Here is a 10941-nt window from a genome sequence, read left to right on the forward strand (position 1 = left end):
AGGTTTACCGTTGGACTCGAGGATCTTAAAGGTCTTTTCCAACCTATATGATGCTGTGATTCGGTGATTCTGTGTTTTACCCACCCCCCAGTGCATCCAAAGTAATAATGGGTCGCATTTCACCGCCACTGTGGTGCAAGAGTGGGCTCGACGGGAAGGCATCGAATGGGTGTTCCATACACCATATTATCCCCACGCCAATGGGATTAATTCAGAGATATGCTGATGTCTCACGCCACAGCTGGGACATGCGATTGCCACAGGTGGTCTGTATTGTTAACAACTGCTGGGGAAGTTATGGAAACCCCAAAATCCGAGCGTTCTGTCCTGCGAGACCATTAACGGGCAATGACCCTATACCGGACGATAAAAGGGACCAGTTCCCACTACGGACATATGTGGGCCAACCTGTAATGGTGAAAATACCTTCCATTGGCATCGTGCCCATCACCCTGCAAAACCCAGAGGCTTATATGCCTGGCAAGCTCCGGACAGGAGCAGAAAATCCCACCGTATTAGTGCTCGGTGGATAATCCCTGACTTCTAACCCTGAAAGCCCGGTCCAGGGGATTGAGGCCTTTTTTTTTTGTAGTCTCTTAAAGACGATGGAGGGATGGACCATTCTGTTGCTCCTACTGGTAGCGATGGCAACTGATGTGGACAACTCGGACCTGGATGGCAACGTAGTGGCAAAGCTGATGGTAAGATTTGCACGGATGATGAACCTAAGATGGGTAACAGTCTCTTGACCCACTCCCAGGTCAGCGGAGGACCCCTCACCCATTTTTGTCCAGGACATCATCATATCTCTAGCCCGTGAATTAACACAGCGTCGATATAACAATTATAGCTGGAAATTCCGGGAAAGCATAGGGGACGTAGGCTATACCCGTATTGTTTATAGCTGGCCACCAGGCACAATAAATGCTAGTTCGGTATGGGATGCTAAATGCAATTACATTCTCCAACCAACCCATAAAGCCACAAGGTGGGCGTCAACGGCACCATACCCTGTCCCGAAGTTCTCTGAGGAACCACCGAACGCGGCTTTCTATGGGACATTGCTGATCACTCACTGGTGTATCCCAAGCCACTGAACGCTCCTTGGTGTATCAAACATCCTGACAGAGACGGTACCGAATGCCCTAGCGCGTGCAATAACAACTCATTCGACTGCCCGCCCAGTTGCACGTGGGCCAGGTACACCTATGCACCTGGTTGGTACGGGGGAAGAGATGAGGCACACCCGACAGGGGCATGTCCGCTCTGGGACTGCCAAGTGGAAATGGGGTGCGAGGCTCTAGGTAAGATGCCCCTGGTGTGGCTATATCCACCGGCCCAAGAAGCCTTGGTACAAGGCTGCTTATGCAGCAATACCAGCTATTCCCGTCCCTCTGTCCTACGTTGCCATAAAAGAGACTGTCGTCGCCCCCTCACCAGCACTCCAGGTTCATGCCAAACATCTTTTGTCTCCACACCTCCTAATTTAGTGTGGGTGTGCTCTGATGGCCGCCTATATTCCCAGCTATACCCAACTATCCCCAAACTGGCTTGCACGTTAGCCATGCTTTCCCTCCGTCCTATCACCCGGGAAGGGCCCGTACCGCAGCAACGGTGGGATCGTGTGCCGAGGGCTGTACGGAAGGGGTGGAAAAATGCTCCAGCGAGGACAGGGTGGTGGTTAGAGTCAATCTTTGGAATGGGGATCGCTCCAGTGCAAAACAGACACGCTATTCTAGAGCTGAGCCTACAGCTTGAGGTGCTAATAAACTCTACGCGTGACAGCATGGGCTTCTTAAGCCATCAATGACAAGACAATGGCAAGATGGCCATTCAAAACCGAGCCATGTTAGACTGAATCCTATTGAAGGAGAAAGGCGTATGCAGGAGGCTGAATCTATCGGTAGACGACTGTTGCATCCACATCCCGAATGCCTGGGTGCCACTACAAGAACAGTTGAAGAAGATGAAGAAGATAGCTAAAGACACGACAGAAATGGCTGCTGTGCTAGGGACTAATTGGTTGGGGAAATTTTTTAACGCGTTTGGGGTTTTCCATGTCAGGGAGGCTAATTAGCCTCCTTCAATCTCTGATAACGATCATAATTGGAATTGTTGTAATTTGTATTATTATAAACTGCATTAAGAGCACCAGAACGAAATCCACGCCCACCGTGAAGTCCGGTCCCTTAAAACCCGCCCCTGAAACTCCCGCTACTCTGAATCCCACTTGTGACACTGACGTGCCCCTAAACCTGACCCATGCGACTGGCGTTACCCCCCCGAGCCCCGTCCGTATCTTAGACGTCCCAATACAACCCCAGGATGGTGCTCACACGTTCACCCGTTGCTATTGTTAATTGGTGCTAGAACGTTGGATATTGTTACGTGGGTGATAGTTTATTGTGGGGTGGCTGCTTGGTTGCTGACGATAGCTTGTGAGAGCTGAAAGACGCTTAAAGAATGGTGATCCACAGTGGGTGTTGAACTCACCAACACTGTGCCCCTTTTTAACTCTGGAGCGAAGAGGTGACTGTGCCACCACTCCAAAGAAACCGGTCACATCATGACTGTGGTCACGGGATGGACTGTGGGACAGGGAGGATTCACCCCCTCCCCCCCAATAAAGATCGTGGCTTTTGGCACAGCGATCACCGGCTTTTCGCACCTTTTGTGCCCTGCCGTGCCCCCTGGCACGTACACACCGCGGCAGGGGGAGCAGGAGAAGTGGGTCCCCTTGGCCACCAGACAGGGTCCACGGCCACTGAGGCGCCTTGGCTCAGAGAAGCTTCTAGATCATGACCAGTTCTGACCACAGCTCAGATCCAACCCAGGGTATAAATGTAGCACCGCCAGAGACCCCCTTTGAGCGTGGTCTTCTCGGAGCAGCGGGCGGGTGTTCGGGACCTCTCCCCTCGCGTTCGGACGCCACCTGAGGAAACTTCTCGGGATTGAGTGCCCTCACCTGCTTTGCTGAGTGATTTCTTCTGGCTATATCCTCGAGTGAGCCCTCACCCCTCCTCACCCCCCGGGTGAGCGATTGTACCTTCTGGGTACCCACAAGGGAGAGAGTTTCTCCCTTTGCGAGTGAGTGTGTGCGCACTTTGGGTCATTATTCTAGAGCCACGTAGTAACAATAGCCCGACAGACACCTTGAACCTGTTACGTGTTAAATGTTATCGGAGTGTTGGTTGTTTTTGGTTTACCCCCGTTTCTCATCTGGTTTGTGTCATGCGGTTTTGGCTCTTTTGTGAAATAAAGTTGTTTGAGCTTGTCCTTCATTCGAGTTAGTTTTAGCGTACCTCCGTGCCACAGGTCCAGCGGAGCACCTCTCCTTCTTGCTTCCTCCATCACCCGTGCCAGGAAATGCACTAGAAGAACTCTGGAAACCTCCTAGATTGCTTGAGCCTGTTGCGTTAAGAGTTACTGTCGCGTTACGAATAGGAGTCTGAGGAGTGGCTGGGGGGGGGGAACCCTCCCGTTGAGTCACGAGGTTCAGACGGGACCCCCTTGCTTTCTAAACTCCTTCTCAGAGAGGAGTCTAGGTGCGGCTAAGTCCAGTCCTAGTCTCAGACATGGTCAATGGTATATTTTCTAAGGACGGTATATGCAGCCACCCATCAGAGTCAACGTTTGCCTGCCAGAGCCCTCTCACGGCTTTCAATGAAAGCGTCAGTGACAGCGTCAATTTGAAAACATTGTAAGTCCGGTCGCGTTCAGTGTACTGAACTCTGACGATTACGGATTCACAAATAACGCGATGCACCCCCAGCCTAGTCACGTTCCATGAACTACCATGGCCACACTTAAAGAGTCTGGTGGCATTCAATGAGAACTATCATGGCTAGATTAATGAAGAGTGCAGTTTATTGGAGCAACAGATACACAGGTTCTTTGGATTACCGCTGATAATTTCACTGTCTGCAAAGCACGTGCAAATACCAAGAGTATGAGTGACACTGCTGGCTACAAACGCGTTAAAGATGATAAAGCAACTCTAGAGAGATTTCTAAGTTTCACAGAGAGGCACTTGGTATAACCAAGTGTTCGAATCTTACCCAAAGGCGTCCCGATGGGGGGGAAGAGAGGCTCAGCCCGTCGACTGATCCCAGAGGTCAGAGTGGTACGCGATGGTGTCTTCCCTAACATTCTCTTTCTCTTCAGCCATTTTATACTCTCTTTCACCTTTCGGGTGGAGCTTGAGTGACTCTAGTCATACATCTTTGTTTAGGATTGGTGTAAAGTTTTCTCGCTTTGCTTTTAAAGGTATAAGGTAGGAAAATTCAAAGTGCAAGCTGAGTGAGGGGTGGTCGCACCTCGGAGGCGGGTAGCTTTTGGGATGGAGGTGTGTTTTGGTATTGTAACGATGTTATAATGAGCAAAGTTCACCAAAAGGACAGCATTTTGTCAGAAACGTGACAGGCCGTTGGCCCAGGGTAGCAAATATGCAGCTTATGGGTTCCATGGTACCTTCAAGTTCCCATGTTATCACAGAGCCTGGCCGCGGTGCCTCCACACTGCTCCACCCTCCGGGCAGTGCCTCTTAGAGCCAACACACCAAGTTCCCCTGGCGTTGCCGACATCTAAGGTTGCAGGCCTAGGGACCTTCCATGGAATGGATTCCTTGCATGTCAGCCGCACTCCACCCGGGAAGCTTCTTCAGTGCTGTGCCTTACCTAAAAGTGTGAATATAAGTTTAATTTCTAAGTCACCTCCAGCAATTATCCCACAGAGCCCTGCTGGATTGTCCTTCCAGCAGGTACCAGGGTGCTGCAGGTCCCCCAGCAGGACCAGGCCCTGCGAATGTGAGGCTTCTTTCACTTGTTTGAAGAAGGCCTCACCTACACCTTCCTCCTGAACAGGAGGTCTCCAGCAGATACCTGCTAACACGGCACCCGTGTTGGTCTGCCTGCTGATGCTGACCCATAAGCTGGCTCCTGTCCTGCCCCGAGCTGGAGGCAAATCCACCTCCTCGCCTTCGCAGAGGGTCCTTCCTGAAGAGCCCGTGTCCCTCCAATGCAGCCCTCGCGCTGCGGTCCCAGTGTGGTCACAGTCCCGTAATCACACACAGACTTCTGGCCCTGCTGCTGGTTCTCCACGCTGCGTGCGTGAGCCTGCGGGCCCTTCAGGGAGGCACCGGCTGTGCTGGTTTCCTGGGAACGGTGCGAGAGCCTCCTCTGTCGGGCTGCCTGTGTGTTGGGATGTGCAGGAGTGGGGCTGCACGTCTTCGAGCTGTGGGGTACGCACAGGGACTTTCTTCCCTCCTGCCCCTACAGCAGTGCTGGGACCACACGTGGGGTGTGCATAATCCCTTTAGACCCATCCATCCCCAGGCACAGGTCAGTCAGTCCAGCTGGGAACAGCCCCAGAGCTCTTTAATTTGCATTTATAGGGGGATCTCGGCAGCTGAGAAGTGTCCCAGCCCCTTTGCTAACAGCCGCTGCCACAGCCACCGCTCCCGGCACCTTCCCCTCTGCTGCGGTACCAGCATAGAATCATAGAATTGTTAAGGTTGGAAAAGACCTCTAGGGTCATCTAGTCCAACCGTCAGCCCAACACCTGCATGCCTACTAAACCATGTGCTGAAGTGCCACATCTACACGTTTTTTGAACTCCTCCAGGGGTAGTGACTCCAGCACCTCTCTGGGCAGCCTGTTCCAATGCTTGATAACCCTTTTGGTAAAGAATTTTTTGCTCATATCCAGTATAAACCTCTCCTGATGCAAGTCCTATCGCTTGTTACATGGGAGAAGAGACCAACCCCCACCTCTCTACAGCCTCCTTTCAGGTAGTTGTGGAGAGCGATGAGGTCTCCCCTCAGCCTCCTTTTCTCCAGGCTGAACAACCCCAGGTCCCTCAGCCGCTCCCCATCAGCCTTGTGCTCCAGACCCTTCCCCAGCTCCGTTGCCCTTCTCTGGACACGCTCCAGCCCCTCAATGTCTCTCTTGTAGGGAGGGGCCCAACACTGAACACAGTGTTCGAGGTGCGGCCTCACCAGTGCCAAGTACAGGGCACGATCACTTCCCTACTCCTGCTGGCCACACTATTTTTGATACAAGCCAGGATGCCATTGGCTTTCTTGGCCGCCTGGGCACACTGCTGGCTCATATTCAGGCGGCTGTCAACCAACACCCCCAGGTCCTTCTCTGCCAGGCAGCTTTCCAGCCACTCTTCCCCAAGCCTGTAGCGTTGCATGGGGTTGTTGTGACCCAAGTGCAGGACTCAACACTTGGCCTTGTTGAACCTCATACAATTGACCTCGGCCCATGGATCCAGCCTGTCCAGGTCCCTCTGCAGAGCCTTCCTACCCTCCAGCAGATCAACACTCCCACACAACTTGGGGTCATCTGCAAACTTACTGAGGGTGCACTCGATCCCTTCATCCAGATCATTGATAAAGATGTTAAACAGAACTGGCCCCAACACAGAGCCCTGGGGAATACCGCTTGTGACCAGCCGCCAACTGGAGTAAACTCCATTCACCACCACGCTTTGGGACCGGCCGTCCAGCCAGTTCTTTACCCAATGAAGAGTACACCCGTCCAAGCCATGAGCAGCCAGTTTCTCCAGGAGAATGCTGTGGGAAACCGTGTCAAAGGCTTTACTGAAGTCTAGATAGGCAACATCCACAGCCTTTCCCTCATCTACTAGGTGGGTCACCTTGTCGTAGAAGGAGATCACGTTGGTCAAGCAGGACCTGCCTTTCCTGAACACATGCTGGCTGGGCTTGATCCCTTGGTTATTCTCTACATGCCGTGTGATAGCACTCAGGATGATCTGCTCCATCAGCTTCCCCAGTACCAAGGTCAGGCTGACAGGCCTGTAGTTCCCCGGGTCCTCCTTCCGGCCCTTCTTGAAGATGGGCGTCACATTAACTAATCTCCAGTCAGTTGGGACCTCCCCAGTTAGCCAGGACTGCTGGTAAATGATGGAAAGGGGCTTGGTGAGCACCTCTGCCAGTTCCTTCAGTACTCTCGGATGGATCTCATCAGGCCCCATAGACTTGTGAGGGTCTAAGTGGTGCAGCAGGTCACTAACCATTTCCCCCTGGATTATGGGGGCTCCTTTCTGGTCCCCGTCCCTATCTTCCAACTCCAGGGGCTGCATACCCAGAGAACAATTGGCCCTGCAATTAAAGACTGAGGCAAAGAAGGCATTAAGTACCTCAGCCTTTTCCTCATCCTTGGTCACTGTGTTCCCTCCCCCATCTCCTAGGGGCTGGAGATTCTCCTGAGCTCTCCTTTTGCTGCTAATGTATTTGAAGAAGTGTTTCTTGTTGTCTTTTACAGCAGCAGCCAGATTGAGCTCTAGCTCAGCTTTGGCCCTTCTAATTTTCTCCCTGCACAGCCTCGCTACACCTTTGTACTCCTCCTGAGTTGCCCGCCCCTTCTTCCAGAGGTCGTAGACTCTCCTCTTTTTCCTGAGTTCGAGCCAGAGCTCTCTAGTCAGCCAGGCTGGTCTTCTTCCCCGCCGCTCGTCTTTCGGCACCTGGGGACAGCCCGCTCTTGTGCCTTTAGGACTTCCTCCTTAAAGAATGTCCAGCCTTCCTGGACTCCTTTGCCCGTAAGGGCTGCCTCCCAGGGGACTCTCTCGACCAGTCTCCTAAACAGGCCGAAGTCCGCCCTCCGGAAGTCTAAGGTGGCAGTTTTGCCGACCCCCCTCACCGCTTCTCCACGTATCAAAAAGTCTATCATTTCATGATCGCTCTGCCTGAGACAGCCTCCATCACATGGCTCACAAGTCCTTCTCTGTTGGTGAACAAGAGGTCCAGCGGGGCACCTTCCCTCGTTGGCTCACTCACCAGCTGTGTCAGGAAGTTATCTGCCACACACTCTAGGAACCTCCTAGACTGTTTCCTCTCTGCTGTGTTGCATTTCCAGCAGACATCCGGCAGGTTGAAGTCCCCACAAGAACAAGGGCTAGCGATCATGAGGCTTCTCCCAGCTGCTTAGAGAATAGTTCATGTGTCTCCTCATCCTGCTTGGGTGGTCTGTAACAGACTCCCACCACAATATCTGCCTTGTTGGCCTTCCCCCTGATTCTTACCCATAGACACTCCACCCTATCATCACCATCATCGAGCTCTAAATTATCTAGACATATAGGGCTACCACAGACTCCCTGACGTATAGGGCTACCCACCACCTCTCCTGCCTCACCTGTCCCTCCTGAAGAGTTTATAACCATCCATCGCCGCACTCCAGTTGTGCGAGTCATCCCACCATGTTTCCGTGATGGCAACCATATCATAGTTTTCCTGATGTACAGTGGCTTCCAACTCCTCCTGCTTGTTGCCCATGCTGCGTGCATTGGTGTAGAGGCACTTCAGCTGGGCTGTCGTCCGTGTCTCCTTCACAGGAGAACACCCCTTGCGTGCTTTGAGGCGTTTTCACTGGCATTTCCCTCTTGGCTCCCGTTGCCTCAGTATCCCCTAGCTCAACTCCGTTCGACTTCAGCTGTGCCCCACCGTACCCCGCACATCTCGGAGACACAGGCTGAGTGCCTTCACTGGCACCCGCTACCTCTAACCGTGGCACGTCGTCCCTCAGCTTCCCTCGGGCAAGCCTGATATTACCCCCCTCCCCCTTTGAGTCTAGTTTAAAGCTCTGTCGATGAGCCCCGCAAGTTCCTGAGCGAAGATTCTCTTTCCCCTTTGAGAAAGATGAATCCCATCAGACGCCAGCAAACCCGGTGCTGTGTAGGCCATCCCGTTGTCAAAAAAAACAAATCCGTGGCGATGACACCAGCCACGGAGCCATGCGTTAATAGATTGGGTGTCTCTCTTCTTTCTTGTGTTGCTGCCCACCACTGGAAGGAGAGAGGAGAAAATAACCTGTGCTCCAGAGTTCCTTACTAGCCGTCCCAAGGCCCTGAAGTCTCTTTTGATCGCCCTAGGACTTCGTGTTGCAGCCTCATCGCCCCCCACATGGAAGAGCAGTAGGGGGTAATAGTCCGAGGGCCATACCAGGCTAGGGAGTACCCTCGTGACATCCTTCAGGCAGGCCCCGGGGAGGCAGCAGACTTCCCTAAGAGGAGGGTCCGTCCGGCATATCGGACCCTCGGTTCCCTTCAGAAAGGAGTCACCCACAACTATAACCCGTCTTCTCTTCCTCGTGGAGGTGGTGGTAAGACGAGAGGTACGTTCTTCTGCCCTGGGCGACACCTCTGGTGTAGATAGGCTGTCATCCCCATCCTCCACTGACTGGCCTTCCACCTCCAGGGCCTCATACCTGTTGTGCAGAGGCACCTGGGGGGGCGAGGTGGGCAGGGAGGGCCTTCGCCTGCCGCCACGAGCGCGGACTTGCCTCCATTCACTCTCCTCCTCTGAGCTGCTGCCTTCAGCCCGGCGGGGGGGCTGAAGGCAGCAGCTCAGAGGAGGAGCTTCTGCCTTCTACTTCTACTTCTCCCAGCCCTTTCCAAAGAGCAGCGAGCACGCACCCCACCCCCAGACACGGAGGAGGAAAGCGGAGGGTGGCCGCTGCCTTCTCACCAGGGATAACCACTGTGGGGAACGCGAGCTCCTGCACACATAACACATCAATGTCCAGCCGGAAGACGGGTCTTCGAACCACATATGCCTCTTCTTCACCGAGGAGTCGCTCTTGGACCATAGCGAAGGTCCCGAGTCCTGTGACCACGACACCCTGCCCAGGAAAAAGACAAAAAGGCTGATGAGTGAGTATTTTAGAGATGGGAAAGCGAAAGCCTTGGAAAAGGCCCGTGTTGTGCATTTGTTTTCTTCCCCTCCTCAAAATATTGGCTAACATCCCATGGATAGGGAAGATCCCAGGCATTTCCAGCACAAGGAATACCTATGGGACTGGTTCCCAGGGATTATCCTTGGCACGGACCCAGCATAATGCCCAGGCTCTCTGCTTGGTCTCTCCACTCTGACCATAGCGAAGGGTGAAGCCCTATCAGGCACCAAATGCTTTCTCAGACTACATCTGGACTTGGTTTCTCTCCTGGTTGACCAAGAAGCAGCTCTGGGCACACGGGGTTATCTCGGTGTGCTGCCATGATGCTGAGGGAGGGATTGCTCCCCGGGGTCCAGGCTCTCTCTCCAGGGCAAAGGAGGGCCGAGATGCCAGCCCACCTTGTCCAGCTTCAGCTGTCCCAGGATGTACGCAGACACAGCATCCCAGATAGCCACAACCTCTGGAAAGCAAGGGAAAGAGGTGTCAGGCTGCGGGCCAGCCAGCTCACAGCCCCTCGCCAAGCTCCTCGCCCAGGGGCTGACAGATGCAGGTGTCCACAAACAGCCCAGACAAACACTGCCATGGCTGCGGAGCTGGGCTGTGCTCCACTTTCAGCCAGCCAGCCTTACTCTGCTCCCAGGGCAGGGCTGGAGCAGAAATGGGGATGTGGGAAGGGCTCAGGACCAGGGCTGTGGCCATCTAACCCCCAGAAAAGGATGGGCACCCCAGAGCCCAGGGCATGAACCTGGTGGCACAAGAGGATCCCGTGGGAAGGAACAGAGGTTCTCCCAAAGGAGACTAGTCCAAGGTAAAGGGCTGATTTACAGCAGAGACATTTCCAGCTGGCTGGCGAGAGCCCTGTGGGAGCTGAAGGACACCTCAGCCCCAGGGACGCAGGACCCCTTTTCATCCCAGAGCCAGAATGCCACGAGGTACCAGCTCCCAGGGAAAGCTGGCCCTGCATGGTCCCCCTCACGAGGGGACTGAGCCATTCCCATGGGAGCCTTGGGGCTCAGGGCAGCCCCAGCACCATGACCCGGGAGTCCTGGTTGCCACATTGTCCCCCGAGCCCGGTGGGAGTCTTGGTCAGGCTCTCGCGGCAGCCTCCAGCCCTGTCCAGCCACCCCCACAGCCCAGCAGCTGCAGCTTTTGACAGTGGATAGCTCGAGAGAACAAGCAAGGTGTGTGTGCGGTGTGTGTTTGTGTCTATGGAGTTTGTCTCTCCAAGTTACTGTTAGACGTG

The sequence above is a fragment of the Mycteria americana genome, unplaced genomic scaffold, assembly GCF_035582795.1.
Source record: "Mycteria americana isolate JAX WOST 10 ecotype Jacksonville Zoo and Gardens unplaced genomic scaffold, USCA_MyAme_1.0 Scaffold_130, whole genome shotgun sequence".
Lineage (NCBI taxonomy): Eukaryota > Metazoa > Chordata > Aves > Ciconiiformes > Ciconiidae > Mycteria > Mycteria americana.